The 21,132-nt window shown below is 43.2% G+C and overlaps 1 protein-coding gene across 1 annotated transcript in view; it reads right to left on the bottom strand.

Moving 5' to 3' along the window:
- Positions 1-21,132, bottom strand: part of UNC13A (unc-13 homolog A) — a 5,702,976-nt gene that overhangs the window by 4,242,040 nt on the left and 1,439,804 nt on the right. The gene's annotated exons all lie outside the window — the stretch shown is intronic.

Genomic DNA, 21,132 nt, shown 5'->3' with positions numbered 1-21,132 from the left:
TGTTAGTAGCCATGAGCTGAAAATAATGGCTGAGTCAACCCAATTGTTGAGGAGTGAATGAAAACTAACATAATCAAATCTAACCTTTCCTTATTACGCTAAGGGATTGTTGAAGTATTTTGGGGAGTTGTGAATATATTAGTAAGAAAATAGTGCTGTCCAGAACCAGTAAGGGTGAGTAAGTCTCAATCTCAGCGTGCCTGGTATTGAGAAATAAATGAAAACAGGTTAACTCACCTGTGGAGCAGTGGGGAGGTCTTGTTGTCTCACAGTAGTCTTGGTCCTTGTTCCTTGTGGGAGGTTTGTGTTCCTTGGATTTTATTCTTGTTTTTTAACATATAAATAGAAAAGTTTTTTTATATTGGAAGAGTAAATGTCCACATTTTTGAGTGCAAACTCTGTAACAACTAGTGTTTAATACCTTGCAAACTTCTAGTTGGCATCATCAGTTTAATTGTACATAATGGGGAGCTCAACTAAACATGGATATAAAAAAAAAAAAACTTTAAGTAGCTAGTTTTAATGCACACATGAAACATATGATCATTATTAACAAAGTTTTAGTCAAATGAACTACTTCAACAAGGTAACACACAGATCTAGCATTAGCATTAATAGTTAATTTAATTTATATTGGAGATAGCTTTTGACTGTAATTTTTAATCATAATTTTAATTGAATAGAGTTCAAAATGTTCCTTAAGTGCAATTTAATGTAATTCAAAATGTTGTATTAGGACCCACCCCTAGTTATCCAGACACCCACCCACCATCATATTGTAGGCGGACCTAACTCCTATGAACACACCCACCATTACATCATGAGAGGCCTCAATCTCAGCCCAAACATTATGCAATAAATAGCTAGGGCTTGACAATATCAACTCAGTCTTCTAAGTAGTGCTCATCTACTGAATAAAGTACCTCTTAATTAAAAATAAATGAGTGTCTTTCATTCATTAGCTTGCGGTATAATAGGATGACCCTTTTTCCTAGACTAGAGATCTGCAGATATAACCACAGATATGCCAGCAAACCAGGACTTGTGGAGATCAAAGGCAAACAGGTAAACCACCCTTGGGAAGCTGGGAGAGATCAAACACAAACCTCCCAAAGGAAAAAAGGACCAAGACCACCAAGAGAGAACAAGACCTTCCCAATGATCCACAGGTGAGTTAAACTTTGTTTACAGACATGTGTATATATCGAAAATTTTAGGTATTTTAGACTCAGACTGCAAGAGTGAATAGATGTCCTCCTTTGTCTCCCCATAATATGTGGAATGTGCATGAGTTAGCATGTTGTGAATTGCCTTGTACACAAAATTTTATGAGAGCTTGGCAAAAAGATCAGAATGATGAGTGTGCTGTAGAATACTTGACTTAAAAGCTGCTATGCATCCTTTACTACTAGAAAAAAAATGAAATGGATCTTTGAGTTTGTGTTGGCTCTGATGGTGCATTTTTCATAGGTTCATAGGATGATACTAGGCTATTGGCCCAGAGGCCCTTATAAGCCTAGCCAAGAATTTTGCCTATGTTCCCCAAAGTCAGCACCTGTTTCCCCTGCCCAGCAGAGACACAGGTGGGACCTCAGGGGTTTTGAATATGCTTGTTTAAATAAAGACTTCCTGGTATGGATTTCCTTTTAGTTGTGGTTGAATTAAAGCATTGGTTTTCAATGGAAGTGGATTTGTACAATTCACTTTTCATCATTCAACAGTGAATTAGAAGGCTCTTAACAATGCAGATAGATGGTTGCCAACCCTTGGAATGCTGCTACACTTTGTTCTTTGGATTTTTCAGCTGATATATGTAGGGATTATTCCCTTGGTTTGGTTGTGGGTTAACATCTGCCTCATTGTAACTTGTAAAATGCAGCTATGTGTTTTTCTCTCACTGTTTCTATTATCTGTCTTTCTTTCACTCCACGATAATAGGCAGAAAAGTCAAAATGGGGTTGCAACTTCACGAGTGCTTTTGTGTGGTTTTGGCACCTTGGTGTTTTGAGTTTGTGTGGAGTTTAGCCTTGGCATCCATATTGGAAGAACTCTGGACAGAGTTCTTGTCCAGTACAGTCAAAATAATAGTGTTTGGACACTAGTTTTGGAGTCCAGGTTAGAAGAACTGCAAACATTGTTTAGTAGTTATGGATGTCCAGTGGCACTGAATTTTGGTGCAAATCTTATAATTAAAAGTTATATACTCACCATAACTAGGCATTTGTGTTGCCCATTTTCATTCTTCCTAAATGAATGGGCTACAAATCATGAGAACAGACTCAGCCGCATACTACAGACTTTATACCCAACTCCCAAGCTCTTTCCTCTACCCGTAACGCCCTAGTCTATCCCCAATACCTCAGATTAAGTTTGCTGCAATAAAGTCCATCCCCAACACCTCAGATCGAGTTTGCTGCCATAAAGCCTACATTAAGTAATTAAACAGAAAACAGATATTAGAGTAGGGCTCAAACCTGGAACTATAGATTCAAACAAAGAAACCATCAGGTCACTCTAGAAGATTACATGAAGAGGGAAGGAGGGGGAAGTTGAGGAAGAATGAAAATAGACAACACAGGTAGTTACAGTGAGTGTATATTTTAAATGTGATGTTATCCTTTTAATTCTTCCTCAATAAATGGGACAGTGTCCCCAGCTACATTAATCTTGGGTGGCCATCATGGAAGGATATTCTGCAGAACCACTGAACCAAATGCAGCTCTACTTCTTGAAATTAAGTCCAATTTGTAATGAGTAATAAAGGTATGAGCACTGGACCATGTTGCTGCTGCACACATATCATCAACAGAAGTTCTTGACCAAAAAGCAGATGAAGTAGCTATGGATCTAGTTGAATGGGCTTTAGTTGTTCTTGGTAGAGTAAGGCCCAGTTGGGAATAAATCCAAGAAATGCAATTAGTTACCCATTAAGCCAATGTAACTTTAGATACCGGATAACCCATCTAACTTGATGAAAAGAAGATGAACTGCTGGTCTGTTTTTCTGAGTTCTTTTGTTCTGTGAATATAGAAACATTAATTGTCTATTCACATCCAGAAGATGTAGCATGTATTCTCCTTTGTTTGAAAAAAATTTGGAAAGAAGACTGAACAAATGAAAATCTTGATTAATGTTAGCTTCAGAAGCCACTTTAGGTAAAAAAGAAGGGTTGGTTCATAAGGTACCCTTTTTATGAAAGATAATGTAAGGAGTCTTTGATGAAAGAGCCTGGAGTTCGGAGATCCTTTTACCAGAAGTGGTAGCCAATAAAAAGACTGTTTTCCAAGATGAATACTTTAAGTCAGTTTTTGCTGAAGGTTCAAAGGGTTTTGAGTCATACCTTGGAGTACCACTGTTAAATCACACAGAGGTAATGGATCCTTTAGTGGAGGTCTCATTAGGAAGGTGCCTTTTAAGAAAGCCTCAAATAACTTGGAAGCAGCCTAAGAATATTTTTTGTCCTCTACATAAAAATTTGACATGGCTGCCAATTGTACTTTGATCGTGGAAAAACTAGCACCTTCTTTGAAAGTCTAGTACAGCAGAGACAGGTGCAGTAAAAGGGTCAATATTGTTTCTCAGACTCCCAAAAAATATTTTACATTACTCTTGTAAATCCTTTTGGTCAAGTCTTTTTACAAGGATAACAGTATTCCAAGTACTGGGGAAGAAAGCCTGGGCTATCTGGCTATTAGTGGAACTGGGGAAACTCAAAGGATGTGACAGAAGGTCTGGACTCGGATCCAGTAGCTAGGCAGGATAAAGAAGAAGAGACCAAAGGAAGGAAAGTCACACCTAGCGAGGCCAGAAAGGGGCAATGAGGATCACCAAGCTCTTCAACTGATTTGCATAAAGGAGACTGGATGGCCAAACATGGGCTACAGCATCTCTCTGTGACTTCCCTGAGGGGGGAATCATGGCAAAATACCTACTGCACTTGTTGTTTTGTGCAGATGCAAAGAAGTTGCAGCAAGGGTGGTCCCAATGATGGAAAATTTTCTCCATCACTGAATGACTGAGAGACCACTCATGAGGCATCAGAATGGACCTGCTGAGTTTGTCCACTAGTATGTTGGATTTCCCCAGAATGTGCATTGCTACTAGAAAGTGGTTAGAGGAGATCACCCATTGCCACACTCTCATAGCTTCTCACGAAAGGGGGTAAGATTGGGGTCCCCCTTGCTTGTCGATGTACCAGACTACAAAATGTTGTCGGTTTGAATTGCAATGGTCCCTAGAAGAACAGCATCTTGAAATGCTTGCAATGCTAAAAAGGACTGCTCTCATCTCCAGTATGTTGATATGAAAATTGGTCTTTTGTGGGGGCCAAGTGCCTTGCACCATCCCTCCCAAGTAAGGCCCCCCACCCCAATTTGGAGGCATTAGTGGTCACTGTGGCCAATAGAGGAGGAAGAGTAAAAGGCTGACCTAGGTAAACGTTGTCTGACTAGATCCACCAGTGAATATGGTGTTTGCATATTTGAGTAAGTTTGACTGGAAATGATAGGGGTTGTCGAAGAAAAGACCATTGAACAACTAGAGTGAATTGAAGGACAAGCACAAAGTACCATGCCAAAGGGACTAGAACTATTGCCACTGCCATGGAACCTAAAGCTTGCAGAATTAGTGTAGCAGAAGGAGCATGATATGGTAGAGTTTGATGAACTTGAGATCTGAGTGTGCCTATATAGTCAGAAGGTAAGGAAGCAATCTAAGTTGTTGTGTTCAGATGTGTACCAATAAACTCCAGGCTCTGTACTGACTTGATTTGGCAGAATTGACTGTTATACCTAGTGGCTGGCAAAACTGGAGTAAATAGTCCCTGAACTGCTCTAGGAGATGCATGGCTGGGGCGGTAAGGAGTTAATTGTCTAGATATAGAAACATTCAGAATCCTTTCGGTCTAAAGTGAGCTGCCACCACAGACATATACTTTGCAAACACCATGGGGGCTTTGGTGAGTCCAAAGGGCAGGACTCTGAAAGAGCAAATGTTTCTGGGAGCGCCTGTCTATTTTGATGTGATAGTACATGTCCTGAAGATCTATGGAGCACAGCCAGTCATCCTTGTATAGAAACGTCAGAATGGACTGAACCATGACTATTCAGAAGTTTGATTCCTTCACAAATTGATTCCATTTGCTTAGATCCAGAATTGATCTCAGGTCTCCTGTCTTTTTCGGCATTAAAAAGAAATGTGAGTATGTTCTGAATCCTGTTTGGTCTGGTGGGACCTCCTGGATGAAACTTTGTCAAGCAGCTTTTGAGTTTCTTGTGCTGCAGCTTCCCTCTGACTGGGTGGAATGTCAGGGAGCTTCTTTCTTTTGGAAATTGGAATCTGGGAAAAGGATATGAAGTAACCTCTGGATATTATTTTTAGCACCCAAGTATCTTTCATTATAGCAGGCCATGCTTCTGGAGGAAAGGACAAACATCCCCCGACTGCCTCAGGTGGGCAGCCTGGCAGTACTTCAAGAGCACTGAAAGAGTCTATCTGGAAAAGAATCTCAGGAACCCTGATTTTGCGGGCCTCCATTGCCTCAAGGGTGGCATCTTCAATTCAAAATCCTTCCTCCCATATGAAGGAGTTCATAGGATCAAAGTATCATAGGAAGTTACTAGGCTAATGGCCCTAGGGCCCTTACAGGATTAGCCAAGTTCTACCCTTATTTCTACGATCAGTACCTTTTGCCCCTGTCTAAGAGAGACAGAGGTGGAACCTCTGGGATGAATTTACGGTTACCCATCTAATCATCCAAATTGCATCTGAAGAGGGCCAATGAGGTTGTCTGTTTGACATGAAGTGGGAATCTGTTCCAAAGATGTGGTAACCTGTGGGAGACAAATCTGTCCCTCAAGTGGGTTCTATTTATGTCACATACTAGGTTAATGTCTTTAGAGCGAATAACCTGTGTACTATTTGACTTACGAAGATGCAGCATTTCCAATAAAGCAGGGTCAGAGATTGCCTTGTATGCAAGGCAGAGATCGCCTCTGAGTAGTCTGTATGAAGCAGAGAAAAGTGACATTGATTTTATATGATCCACACGGGACAGACACTGAAGACCTAGAATTTTCCTTGTGAGGAGCCTCTGTGATCTCTCCAACTGCTGCAGGTTCTTGGAAAGGTATGTACCAAAAGGGGTGCTGTACTCAATTATTGGCCTGATAAGGGAAGAGTACAGGGAGGTTATAACTTCTTTTTTTCTGGAGGCAATACCCTTACTTATGAGATGAGCAATACAGAATGCCCTTTTTACCCCTGTGGAGACATGGTGGTCAAAGGTGAGGCTACTGTCAACCTGTGTGCCCAGGCCTCTCACCACTGAGTGCATGCTTAAGGTGTTGCTGTTGATGTGGTAGTTAGCAGGAACATCACACTTACTGAAAGGGATGACAATACATTTTTTTTTGCATTGAGTTTAAGGCCATGACTTTGGCATCAATCGTTTTTTTGTGTAAGACCCTCCTGTAGGATGCTGACATCATTTGGAGTTTCTATGACCACTCCCGGTTTGCAGTCATCAGCAAACTTAATCAGCCACAGACCTTTACTTTTTGCTTGTACTTTGGAGAAATCATTTCCAAACAGTAGAGGTCCCAGGACTGATCCCTGTGGAACACCGCTGGTTACAGGTCTGCTACTGGAAGTGGTTTCCTCCTATTTTGACTATATGGGTTCTATCAATGAGCCACTTAGTGACCCATCTAATGATATAAGGGTTAATACCTAGCTGGGTGAGTCTGTCAATGATGCCTGAGTGGGGGACAGTGTGAAATGCCTGAGCTAAGTCTAGGTAGGCTGTTTGCACAGATTTCCACTCGTACAGGGCCTTGGTGACTATCTTGAAGACGTCCATCAGGTTTAACAGGCATGAACTCCCTTTGACAAATCCAAACTGAGTAGGGTCAAGTGTTTTGAGATTACCTATATCTTTGTTGATAAGGTCCATAATGATTCACTCCATGGCTTTGCAGATAAGGCTAGTCATTCTAATAGGTCTATAGATCCTGGGGTCAGTGGAAGCACTACCTTTGTGCAAGGGAATAATGGTAGACATTTTCCATTCAGCTGGGATGAAGCCAGTGATTAAACTATGATTAAAAACAGTACCCAATGGTGATGATAATTCTTGTTGGAGACAATATAAGATGCAGCCTGGGATATTATCAGGTCCCATAGATGCTGTGTTCCGGGAGTTAGAGCGTGGATTAACGACCTGCTCTTTAGAGATACAAAATAGGAGACAGGTGGCAGGAATGTCATGGGGTATATGTGGCGGGGACAAGGGAGTGAAGTTTTCACAGAACCTGTTGGCCAACAGGTTAGCTATGTCCACAGGCTCAGTACATGCCATTAACTACCAATTTGACACAAATCTGGACCTTTCCTTTTAGGTTACGGATGTAACTAAAGAATGCTTTATGGTTGTCTTAAGTTGAGGAAGCTAATTTGGCTTCATAGTTTGCTTTGGAGGACTTTACAAGAAGTCTAATTCGCTTGTTTAAGCTAATGAGGGAGTGTTTCTAGTTTAGGGCTCTCTCCATCTTACACTTAGCAATTTCTTCCTCTTACTGTAAAGCCTGTTAATGGCAGTTGTTCGCCAGGCAGGTTTGGTCTTCCTTGAGGAGCTTGCTTTGGTCCTATCAGGAATGGCTGAGTCACTGCAGTTATATAAGTGTGTGTATAAAGCATTGGTGTAGAATTCGGTATAATTGCCAGTTTCATCTTGGAGGGCATGCAGAGAAGCTATTTATACCACCCCGTAAGAGGTTATAATCTGCTTTGGAGAAGTTTTCAAGTTTAGTTGCTGTTGGGCGGGGTCAGGTGTGATAGTTCGAGTGAGACTGATTTGTGGTCAGATCTCACCAGGGAAGACCTCACAGTGGGGGTGCTACTGTGGTCCCCCATATTGGTAAGCACCAGATCTAGGATGTTGGCACTCCTTGTGGGGGTGTCAACCAGCTGGTCCAGGGCATTGGAGTTAAAGTCGAGGAACCTTTGGGCAAGTGAGTTTGAGCATGAGTATTTTACCCAGTCAATGGATAGGTAGTTAAAGTCACCCAAAACTATGGTATCTGGATGTATCTTGATAGACTGAAGTAGAGCCAAACAGGCAGACTGGGTGTCCTGATTCATGGAGGGGGTCCTGTAACTAGCATTGACTTGAATAGGTGTCCTACCAAAAGTTAATTGCACCTGAAGTATCTCCAGGGAATCATGCTGTTTGACCAACCTGGAGGTGTATTTATTTTTAATGAAAACTGATATACTGCCTCCTTTAGTTTTCCCACCTTCTGTTTGTGGTCTGAACGTGTAGAAGGAAGTGTAACCCAATATGGTTGGGGTGATTTCCACAGCCTTGAACCTGGTCTCTGTACCTGCACAAATGGCTGTCCCAAAGTGAGGACTGCTTCCAGTGAGTGAAGTTTTGTGTTAAGACTCCTAGTGTTTAGCAGTATAACCTTGAGGTAATTTTTAGATGAAGTTTTTACATCAGGAATTTTGTTCTTAAGACACTGCCTAAAAAAAGGAACTATGGGGGTGGCAAGAGCCTTAGCCAGTAGCTGAAATCCCAGGGGTGACTGATGAAGACCTTCTCTGCCAATGTACTGAGGTCTGTCAATCATGTCATCCCAGGCTGACAGATACTGGATCCCCTTAGAATGACACCAGAAACTAAGCCAATTACTGGTCAATCATTTTCTGTTTGTATTCAGGCATCATCCTAGGTGAAGGTAAACTGTTGCTTGAGGCTAGGGACATACCTGCTTGAAACACATAGTCTGAGGGCTCAGTCATGTCTCTCTTAATATAGTCCAGAAAGGTATGTCTCATGTCGTTCACACCAACATGGGCTATGACAGAGTTATAACAGTACTTACTGTTGACAGACTTGAGTGTATGTGTGATATGGCATATCCTGGTACCTGACATTCAGCTAACCATGACCTTTTCCTTATCCAGCCTGGTGACAGGGACATCTGTGTGTCTCATAATGGAATCATCTATGACTAATATGTTTGGTTTTGTGGTTTGTCTTAAGGGCTTAATGGGTGAGATGCTGGTATGTGAGATATTATGTGTACTGTGTTCTGCAGAGGAAGTATTATGAACAGGCCTTCAACCAGCAATTTCCAGCTTGCTTGTGTTTGCGTTTGGGAGGTCTGTGGTGATTAGGTATGTTTTTGGTGAGGACTTCTGCATATGTAGGTATATGTGATGTGGGTTTGGATGGAGTAGGTGAGGTGTGCATGCTGACAACCTGCTCATTGTCATATGTACTAACTGGTATGTGAGAGAAAAAATGGATTCAAGGTTCTTAATATCATTGCATCTCTCACATGTTGAGTTTATGTGGGCTAGGAGTAGAGGGATATCAGTGAACATGAGGCAGTTGCTAAACTGCCTCAGGATGCCCATGATGACCAAGCTGACTGGGGAAACTGTTAGAAATTGTCTGTCCATAGTGTTAGGTAAGTTTATATAGTCAGGAAAAGAGGTCGTACTTAGGAATGGCTAGTGGGTGAGAGGTATGTTGGTACCTTTGACGCTAGGCTTAGTGTTACACCTGATAGTAGAGCAAGGCCACAAAAAACCTCTGGAGGACCACAAGCTAAGTGCTAAGGTAAAATTTAACAAGCAAAACATTTGCATCTAAACCACCAACAGTGACCACCACTGTGCGGCAACACACGATGGTGCGGCACACACAGACAAGTGTAAATGCAGGCCTTATATAAAGAAGAGATAACCCTTTTAACTTAAACTAGCCAACAAAGGCACTCTCTCTGAGCACTACTCCAAACACCCTCGATAAGATGGGACCCAGACAGCACCCTCCTCCCAAAAGGGTGCAGAATGGCCTTTAACTACAAGGGTGGCTTGAATTTGATGCACAAAAGTTACAAAACAGACTCAGAAATGACAAACTTGGAACTGAGTTATGCTACAGCTGAAGCAGTACAGTATACAGTAAAATGTGGCAAAAAAACAGTTCAGAAAGTTCAAGCAGACAGCAGAATGCAAATACAAATTAAATGTGCAGTACAAGAGCAAAAGCAAGCACTTATGGTTAGCTGGAAGCAACAGATGCCTCAGATCATTCAGCATCTCAGTGAGGAGCTGCTTTTAGTGCTCAAAAGTGATACCAAACAGTCTAGATTCAGCACATTTGAATCTAGCCTAAGCTATAAAATGCAGAAGTACTAGTAATCCAAAGTGCATAAAATCACAGTCACAGCAGCAAAAAATAGTTTAAATAAAGCAGCAATTCTCAACTTAGAAGGGTGAAGGCCACACTCTCCCACCACAAGAGTCTAGACAACAAACCTTCCTAATGTAAAAGAACTGGTTTTAGAGCTCAGGTGCATAAGCCAGAAAAAGAAGTTATGTCCTTACCATAACGTTCCATGTGGAGTGTTCATCTCGCCTTGGTTATTACACATGGGTTCGGAGCCGATCCTCGGCTCCGTGCCGGCCGACTGCAAGCTCTGCATCGAGAAGAAGCTCGAGGACATCTAATACCCACAATCCCCCTCTGCCTTTACCTCAGATCTAGTTTGCAAGCAAACCAGACATAAAGCACGCACACATGCCAACTATATACATAAAATACATATATACAAACATACCCAGTGTATGATAGTAACAGTAATACTGCAACAGCAGAAGGAGAATACTCCAGACCAGGCACCAAATCGAACGTTCTTCCTAAGGGTGGGAAGGGTGGGAGTGTAATAACCAAGGCGAGATGAACACTCCACATGGAACGTTATGGTAAGGACATAACTTCTTTATGTGAGAGTGTTCAATCTCGCCTTTGTTCTTACACATGGGTAGCGTCCCTAGCTCCATGATCCTGAGGAACTCAAGGGAGAACGTTCTTGAGCACAGTGGAACCAAAGGTTGCCCTATCCCTAGAAACCTTGTCCACTTTGTAATGAGATATAAATGTATGTGGTTTAGCCCAAGTAGCAGCCGCACAAATAGTGTCTAAAGGTAAACGAGCTGCGTGAGCCAAAGATGTAGAAATTGATCTGGTAGAATGTCCTCTGGGTTTTGCTGATAATGTTTGATCAGAAGCTTCATAAACATGAATGATACAGTCAGTTAGCCACTTCGAAAGAGTTCGTTTCGTGACTGCAAGACCCTTTCTGCTGTCAGCAAAAGCTACAAATAGTTGATCAGATTTCCTGTGATCTTTTGTTCTATCCAAATAAAATCTGAGTTGTCTATGAACGTCTAGTTTGTGCAACATATACTCTAATTTATTAGAGTGGTCTTTAAAGAAGGTGGGTAATTCGATGGACTGATTAATATTACTAGTAGAACAAACCTTGGGAAGAAAGGATGGATTAGTGCGTAGGGATACTCTGTCAGAATGAAAAATTAAATAAGGATGTTTGACCGAAAGGGCCTGCAGCTCAGACACCCGTCTAGCAGATGTAATAGCCACTAGAAATAATGTTTTCCATGACAAAAATTTCAAAGTGCAACTTGAAGCTGGTTCAAAGGGTGGTAACATCAATTTAGAGAGTAATAAATTTAAATTCCACGGTGATGTCGGACATCTGACTGGTGGTCTGATATGAAAGGAACCCTTTAAAAAGGCTTTACAAAGTCTGTGAGCCATAATAGGTGCACCACTTTCTTCTACATGATAGTTAGAAATGGCAGCTAACTGTACTCTTAAGGTAGCCGGGGAAGCTCCTTCCTGAAATAATTCAGTCAAAAATTCTAAGACCTTATTCAACGGAGCTGTAACAGGGTCCAACTGATGTGACTCCCAGAAGACAAACGTTTCCACTTACTGGTGTAAGTCTTTGTAGTGGAAACTTTATGAGAAGCTACCAAAATATCTTGAACCGCCGATGTAAGGGGAATTGACCTGGCTAGAAAGGGAAGCGGAGCAGCCAAGCTGCTAGATGGAGAGATTCCAGGGATGGGTGAGGAACTCCTGACGAGTGAGTCAGTAGATCTGGCTCTGGGTCCAGCATCCAAGGTTTCCGAATGCGATGATGCAATAGAAAGGGGAACCAAATTTGACGAGGCCAGAACGGAGCAATGAGAATTATAGTCCTCTGAAGGTTGTTTGCTTTCTGTAGAAACTTTGCAATCAGGGGAAATGGAGGAAAAGCATATAGGAGACCCGGGGGCCAATCGTGCACCAGCGCGTCCCTGGGGACTTCCCTGGAGGGTAATAGGGCAAAGTAGCTCCTGCATTTGGCGTTCATTGGAGACGCAAACAGATCGCAGGTAGGCTGGCCCCATTTGCGAAAAATCCTTCTTGCAACTGACTGTTTGAGGGACCACTCGTGAGGCAATAGTATTGCCCTGCTCAGCCTGTCGGCTATGACGTTGGATGACCCCGGGATGTGCGTTGCGATCAGAAAGCGACCGGTGGACTCTGCCCATTGCCAAATTCTCATGGCCTCTCTGCATAGTTGGTAAGACCTGGTTCCCCCTTGCTTGTTTATGTACCAGACTACGGACATGTTGTCTGTCTGAACTGCAATGGTCCCTGGAGGAAGATGGGGAGCAAAGTGTTGCAATGCCAAAAACACTGCCCTCAACTCCAGAACATTGATGTGCAGATTGTACTCCAGATTGGTCCATTCGCCTTGGACTGTCTGTCCCTGAAAGATGCCCCCCCACCCTATCAGGGAAGCGTCCGTGGTTATCGTCGCTGACGGTGTGGGTAGCACAAATGGTCTTCCGCAGGATAGGTTGCAAGTCTGTAACCACCACATTAGGTGTGATTTGCATGTTTTCGTTATCAATATTTCGTGAGTCAGTGGAAGTTGTTGGAATGACCATTGTGCAAATAGAAGCCATTGTAGCACTCTCATGTGCAGTCTTCCCAATGGTATCGCAATGAGGGAAGCTGCCATGAGACCCAAAACTTTCAGAACAATTTTTGCTGGGGACTTTCTGGACGACAGAAGAAGTGAAATGTTGAATTGAAGTGCTACTATTCTTTCTGCAGGAAGTTTTAGAACTAACTGACGTATCTAATTCGCTCCTATGAATAAGATATGCTGTGATGGCTGTAGCAACGATTTTTCGAAATTTACTGAAATGCCAAGGTGTGTACAAAGTTGTAAGGTGTAATCCCTGGCTTGTATCAGTTGACGCCTGGTGGTGGCAGACAGGAGCCAGTCGTCCAGATACGGAAACACCTGGAATCCTAGGCGCCTCAGATGAGACGCTACCACTGCCATGCATTTGGTGAAGACCCTGGGGGCTGTGGTCAGGCCAAAGGGCAGGGCTCGAAACTGATAGTGACTGGCTCCTAGCCGGAAGCGCAAATGATCCCTGGACGCCCTGGCCATCTTGATGTGGTAGTATGCGTCCTTCAGATCTATTGAGCACATCCAGTCGTCCTTCTGTAAGAATGGAAGGATCGATTGAAGCGTGACCATTCGGAACTTTTCTTTCTTGACAAAGGTGTTGAGATGGCTTAGGTCCAGAATTGGCCTCCAGTCCCCTGTTTTCTTTGGAACTAAAAAGAACCTTGAGTAAGTTCGAATCCTATTTGGTCCGCTGGGACTAGTTGGATGACTCCTTTTTCTAGCAGCTTTGAAATTTCTGTAGCTGCTGGCTCTCGCAGATGGGGTGGTACATCTGGGAGCTTTCTTTGGAATGGGGTGGATAGAAATGGGATTTTGTAACCTCTGGTAACAACGCTTTTACCCAATTGTCTGAGGAAAGGTTTAGCCAGGCCTGAGGGTATAAAGCTAGCGACCCCGACTGCCTCCAGAGCAGGACAGTCGGGCCTCCTCTCAGGAGTGCTGAAAAGGTTTGCCAGGGAGGTTATCCCTGTCACCTTGGTTTTGCGGACCCCCTCTGCCGCCAGAGCGGCGTCTTTCACCTCTGCCCCCTCTGCCTCTAGAGGGGCATCACCCTGTGTGTTTGGGAAAGATCCTTGGGGTTTTGAAACCACATTTTCCCACCACGTTGCCCTTTGGGGTACGGTCTGGAAGGGGTGGAAAATGGACTCCGACAGCAGACAGAGTCTTTCCCTCCTGTTCACACCGGGTAAGGGTCTCCTTTACTTTAGGGCCAAAAGTGTGGCTCCGTCAAATGGGGCGTTAGTAAAGGAAGACTTGAAGGCTTCCGCAAATGAACATAAGCGCATCCAGGATTGCCTACGAAGAGCAATCGCTGAAGCCGCTGCCCTACTCGATCCTTCGGCTGCATAGGATATCAGCCTCATGGACGAGTTCACAATGGACGTAAGGGTGTTGAGATGCGCTGTAACTTTCTCTGAGACAGCGGCATCTGTAGCACCCTGGAGGGTATCTCCCAACTCTTTGACTAGATCCCTCTGTAAACGTGTAAAATGAGTCAAATAGTTCAGGGAACGCATAGAAAGCCGCTGAACTGAAAATGCGCTTCCGTATCTGTCCATGGTCCTAGAATCTTTATTAGGCGGATGGACAGATGAGGAAGACTCCGACATCTCCTTTTTCGTGGCGCTGCCACCACCATGGCGTCTACTGGAACTCCTTTGGTGAGGTAAGCTTTGTCCTGTGGTGCCGTGATGTACTTATTTGGCTTCCTAGGGACTGGTTCCACCGTGTCAGGAGTCTCCCACGCCCTTGAGCAATCAATTCCATTAACTCATCAAAGGCGGAGTGACCCAGGAGGAGGAAGGACGGGCACCAAATGCCTTCAGCAAAACTGACTCATCCTCAGAAGGGGGGAGGGCTTGCCAGTCACCTCTCTGTTTAAGGATCTCCAAGATGTCAGAAAAAGAGACATCCTCTGAAGGCGACTTAGGGGACCCTTCTGACTCATCTAAGTCAGTATCAGATGTCAAGGATTCTTGTGGAGAATCCAAGTGTCTCCTCTTACACAGTCTTTTCCTAGGAACTTCTTCGTGGGGAGCATCCGAAGAAGCCTCCAAGGAAGAGGGGGCACCCTCCAGGGGTGGCTGAGGCACTGGTGCCCGACGCTTGGACGTGGCCGTGGGTGCAGAGGAGGATAACGGTCCTTTGCGGGGAGGAGAAGCTGTACCTGCTGATGTGGTTGTCTGGGTAGACAACACCTTCCTCATGAGGTCGAAGGCCCCGGGTCCCGAGTCGAGGTATCCCCGGTTCCGAAGAAATGGGAAGAATCCCCAAAACAGGAGCCGAAGGCACCGACCCCGAGGACGGAACCGAATCGATCCGTGCCGAGGCCCCGAGAGGGAGCGTCGGAACCGAAACATCGGTCCGACTCTCGGTCCCGGAACCAAGGACAGATCTTCGGCCCCGAGACTCCGGTACCGGATCGGATGGAGTCGAGGTAAACGGTGCCGACCGAGAAAAAGACGGTTCTGGCACTGAGGGCTCCACAATCATCAGGTCAGCTTCTTCCGGCTCCGAAGACTGAACAGGTCTCGGAGGAGGAACAGATGGAGATAGTGGCAGGCCTTCAAGTCTCGACATCAACTGAGAGGAGACCGAAATAAGCTTGGACAGGGCCGTATGCTCCATAAGTTTCTGCACCACACAGTCCACGTCGGTGTCGGAAAGGGGCCTAGAAGAACGAGTCGAAGGGATCGAAGACGGAGCCGACCTCAACAGAGTCGGTGGAGGGAGCTCCGTCACCGGTTCCAAGACTCGAGGCTCGGGAACTGCCAACAGTTGAACACTCGGCCCCGAAGTCTGTGGAACCGGTGATCTAACTAGACTCGAAGAGCTCGGAGCCGATGACTTTGGCTCCGACGCCTTCGACCTTCAAGACTTGGATGCCTGGTCTGAAGCATCCAGAGCCTCCTGGAAAGAGGGTTTCAGCAATCCTCTATCCATCAGTTTCCTGCGCCTATCTGTCATGACCCTCCCACTAAAAGAGTGACAAATAGAGCAGTCCTCTTGTAAGTGGAGAGGGCCAAGACAGTAGACACAGGAACTGTGGTTGTCTGTGACCGACATTTTTTGGCCACACTGACAACGTTTAAAGCCAGATTTTATCTTCTCAGACATACTGACAAAAGAAAGAGACAGTCCAGTCCAGTAAAAAGTCAAATCCAGTAACAGTGTCAAATCCGGTAATAAAGAGTCCGTTTGATAATAGCTAAAAACAAGACTACCACAAGTTTTTAGTCAAAAATGTCAAATCCGTGATAACTGCCTAAAAGCAAGACTACAACAAGTTTCTAGTCACAAGTGTTCAAGTAGGGGTGGTAGGCCCCGAAAAACTCTATACCCGAAAGTTAACTAAGTTAAACTTATTCTAAGGTACCGAGAATTCCTAATCCACTCACACACCTAACTCTTATACTTTAAGTAACTAGATTGAAAGAAATTTCTGAAATTTAAACAGAATAGATAAAAATCTTATCTGTAAAGCCTCGAGCTAGTCTCCAGCGATGCGTATGCAGCAGCGGCAAACTAGATCTGAGGTAAAGGCAGAGGGGGATTGTGGGTATTAGATGTCCTCGAGCTTCTTCTCGATGCAGAGCTTGCAGTCAGCCGGCACGGAGCCGAGGATCGGCTCCGAACCCATGTGTAAGAACAAAGGCGAGATTGAACACTCTCACATTGAAGAACCTTCAGAAGGCAGACATAATAGGCCTTCAACCAGCAATTTCCAGCTTAGAAGGGTGTAGGCTATTTTCTTCTGCCACAGGAGTTTAGACCACAAATCCTCCTAATGTAAAATAACTGGTTTGGAAACCAAGTGCCTAAACCAGAACAAAGGTACTTAGAATAACAGGCACAATAGGCCTTCACCAGCAATTCCCAGCTCAGTGTAGGCCACTCTCTCCTGCCACAAGAGTCTAGACCACAACCTCCCAATGTAAAATAACTGGTTTGAAGTCCAAGTGCTTAAACCATAACTAAGACACTTTCACGATAACAGACACAATGAGCCTTCAATCATCAATTCCAGCTTAGAAGTGTGTAGGCTGTCCTCATCTGCCACAAGTGTTTAGACCACAAATCTTCCTAATGTAAAATAACTGGTTTGGAATCAAAGTGTTTAAACCAGAACAAAGACACTTAAAACAACAGGCACAAAAAGCCTTCATCCAGCGATTTCCATCTCAGAAGGCAGAGGCCACCCTCTCCTCCCACAAGACTGTAGACCACAAGCCTTCTTAATGTAAAATAACTGGCCTGAAGCTCAAGTCCTTAAACCAAAACTGAGAGACTCAGAGTAACAATTTCAATTCTAACAGACAGTAATAGATGCAGGAGAATAAATGCAATTGAACACTTTAAGAACAAGCAACAAAAGTACAAATATAGTAGCAAAGTAGGAAGAGACACAAATACAGTGAAAGCAGCTTAAAAGTGTAATAATATATATTTTACTCAGGCTACTAACAAGCAGTAATAAATGCAGCAGAATAAATGCAACTGAACACTTTTCAGAACAAGCAGCAAAAGCAAAATAAAGTAATAATGTAGGAAGTGACGCAAATACAGAAAAAGAAATTGAAAAGTGTCTTTTTTTTAGTAGAAAGGGAGGAAACAGAAGATAATTCAAGGTTAAGAAAATAAGGGGGTGGGCCTTCCCAAGTGATCTCACTGTACTCAGTAGAATGAACTGATGTGATGGGACTGGGAGGGGGTCCAATATCAAATTTAAAGTAGAGGTGGGCAACTCAAAATTCACCAAGTTTTAAGAACACAACAACAGTTGTGCGGCAGGGTGGGAAAATAAAAAATGGAGACAGAATCAGAAAAGAAAAAGGAATCCTGCAGTAAAACCCTGAAATATGTTCACAAAATACAGCCTTTGAATACTGTTAAAATAAGAACCTAAGAGCAGTGCAGTAACAAGACGATGGGATTATTTATCAAGTGTAAGTAGTGATAAATTTTACCAATAAATAAATGCAGCACAGGAATGCAAAATATCACTGAAACATAGCAAACTGCAAAGAAATATACTTATATCAGCTAGTAATTCCAGATGGTCTGAGAAGCACTCCAATTTTTGCAGCCAGCCACAGGTAAATTGCCAGGCACAAAAGGGCAGTATCTACAAAGTTAATTCTTTTATACCAACAAGATAAAATACTTTTCTAAAGATAAACCCTCAGGCCAATCAGATAAAAAGATGTCTCTGCATGAGTCCTGGAAGGGTCACTGGGATTTGTGGAACCACATTTTTTGCCACCTCTCTGATTCCTGGAAAAAGTTCACTGAGGGGTAGAAAATTTAATACATACGGCAGACAAGGTCCTTCCTTCTTGTTCACTGTGGGTAAGTGTTTCTATCACAGAAGGGCCAAACAAGGATGAAAGAAGTAAAATCACATAGTTGCATCCACACACGTCTCCTTGCGGCAATGCCTGAAACCACCACCCGTGAGGCACCTTCTGCTGCATGAGAGATTAACCTCATGGATGCATTGGAAATTGACAAAATCGTGTCCAGTTGAGAAGATGATCTTTTGAAATCCTCTGCAGACAAGGAATCTGAGAGAGAATTTGATAGTTATTTTGTCAAATCTCTGTAGCCTTGTAAAGTGTGCCAGGTAGTTCAGGAACCTTGAGGTGAAGGTTGCTGAAGCAAATACATGTTTCCAAATCTGTCCAGTGCCCTAGACTCTCTGTTAGGGGGGTGGACATAGAAGCTCTGATAGCTCCTTTTTGATGGCTGCCACCACTGCCATTGCATCAACACGAACTCCTTTGTTGCAGTGGGGTTTACTCTTTGGTAGGGCTAAAAACCTATCTGGGCAATGCAAGGTAGGTTCAATGGAATCTGGTTCTCTGAATGCCCAGTGAGAGACTAGGTCAATGTGCTCAGAAGCTGGGAGAGTCATCCAAAATGTAGATGGGCCAGCACCAAAAGACTCCAGAAACACTGACTCCTCTGGAGAATGATTGCCAAAGGACCAACCACCTTTCTGTTTAAGGATCTCTGAAATATCTCAAAAAGAAGCATCATCAGGTGGTGATCTGGGGGATCCTTCCCCTTTCTCAAAATCAGTATCTTCAGTGAAAGATTCCAAAGGGAAATCAATGTGCCTCTTCTTGCATGTTCTCTTCAAATGATCCTCATCAAGGGGATGTTCTGGGAGGTGTTAAAAGAGAGGGAAATTCTTCCATGGAAACTGACTGGAAGCTAGGTGGAACTTGCTGCCACTGTGGAATAGGTCTGATGGAATCAGAGCTCAGAACCAAAGAAGGGATGGGGGTAGGATCCAAGGGAGGACAAGAGACTGGATCTCTAAAATAAGAAAAGACGCTTTTCCACTACCTCTAAGGCAGACAGACCTGGAGAAGCAGTGGCTACCCGCATCAGAGCTAAATGTTCCACCATGGGTAGAGCACCACTCTGACCTGGTATGTGCCTCGAGGAGAGAACCTGACCTGAGCTATCTAGCAGTAAGACTCCAAGGGTCAGGGACAGATCTGACATGATAGGAGTAGACCCCAGCCCCACAGATCTGATGCTTCATCTCAGGGACATGCCCCACTCTGAAGGTATAGTAATAGAACTGATCAGGAATAGTGTCAGAGTCGAAGAAGTAATTCTCTTCAGATCAGAGTCTGGAACTGTCCTAACAGTCAGATCTTTTGGCTCCAAAACCAAAGGATGGATTGGAGAAGGAGATAAAACTGTGTGAGTAGTGGCAGGAAGACTCACAGATCCAGTAAGGGGTCAGAGCCAAGATAACCCCCATCTAGATCTGAGCTCTGGAGAATTTTCACATCATCCTATCCACAGCCACTTCAGAAAGACTCCTGGAGAACCTGATGGATGAAGTAGGTGACTGAGATCTGGGATGCTTATTAACATGTCTGCATAAAAGGAGAATGCAGCTGAGGGATGATAGGATCTATCAGAAACTCGGAAGAACAAGTCCTCAATTTATAAGACACGCTACGCTTAGGATCCAAAGATTTAAGATCTGTAATTTGAGTAGTAGGACAGACTGAAATAACAATGGGATCTGAGGATATAGGATCCAAAGAATTTGGGTCCACAATCTATTTTTTCGGGTCCGATGAACTCGGGTCAAACATTTTGGAAACTTTTGATGGTGGCTCTGAGGAAGTCTTAGGAGACTTCGGAGGTGAATGCTTCCTGTGCTCCAAAGGAGCTTTTGAAGACTCACTGGGGGTTTGTGCCCCTAAAGAGGAACAAGATGAGGAAGGAAGCAAACCTTTAAGTACAAACTTACTCCACCTGTCAGCTATGGCTCTTGAATTAAATCCTGCAAAAATTGTACAGTTTGTATTTAAATGAGCTGCAACTATGCAACAGATGCATTCCTTGTGAGCATCTGAATTACGTATTTTAGGCCCACAAGAAGAGCATTTCTTGAAACCTGTCGGCTTGTCAGCCATGACAGTAAAAATTCAAAGAGAAAAAGTAGTGAAAGTAAGGACAGATTTTTTTAAGAGAAAATACTACCAATGGTTAAAAGGAATATATGCACAGTCAATACTCCAGATAACAGAATAAAGTGACTAGAAAATAGTATTGTGAAACTCCAGATAAAAAATCTCAGGCACTCACAGCTGCAGGCAATAGACGAAAATCCAATAAAAACTCCAATAGGCACAATGGTAACAAATGTTTAATAGTAAGTGCTTTTGTGGTTCTCCTGACTGCTTCTTCAGACTACAAACATACATTACAACAACATATTCAAATATTAAAAACTGACCAATCACAGAAGATTAATCATACACTCATTAAGAAGTTAAAAGCATATGCTCACATATAACAAAATATTTTTTTTAAAAATGCAGAAATAAGTTCATATCATTTCAGTGTTTAAGTGCACGAGCTTTTAGAAATGGTTTCAAAGAAACTTTATTGTTTTAAACCAGGTGACTTGTCTGCTTTGAAAAACATTATCCACTTCTGCTCATTGGCTTCTGTAACATTTCTCAGGTCCCCTCTCCTCATATTGTCACGTATAATTTCAAGGACAAAAAATTTAAAGCTATGTTCATTCCTTTTTTCCATAACATGATATGCTAAAGCATTTTCCAACTTCTTATTTTTAATATCTCTTAAATGCTCTAATATCCTTTCTTTTAAAGTATGATTAGTTTTGCCTATATAAAACATATGGCACGTTGTACAAAAACTTAAATAAATTAAATTTCTTGTTGTACAATCTGCATAGAAATTCAATTCAATTTTAGTATCTAACTGATGGTGTATAAAT

The sequence above is a fragment of the Protopterus annectens genome, chromosome 13.part0, assembly GCF_019279795.1.
Source record: "Protopterus annectens isolate FY-2018-M chromosome 13.part0, PAN1.0, whole genome shotgun sequence".
NCBI classification, from domain to species: Eukaryota; Metazoa; Chordata; order Ceratodontiformes; family Protopteridae; genus Protopterus; species Protopterus annectens.
This window is presented reverse-complemented; position numbering and strand designations above follow the sequence as displayed.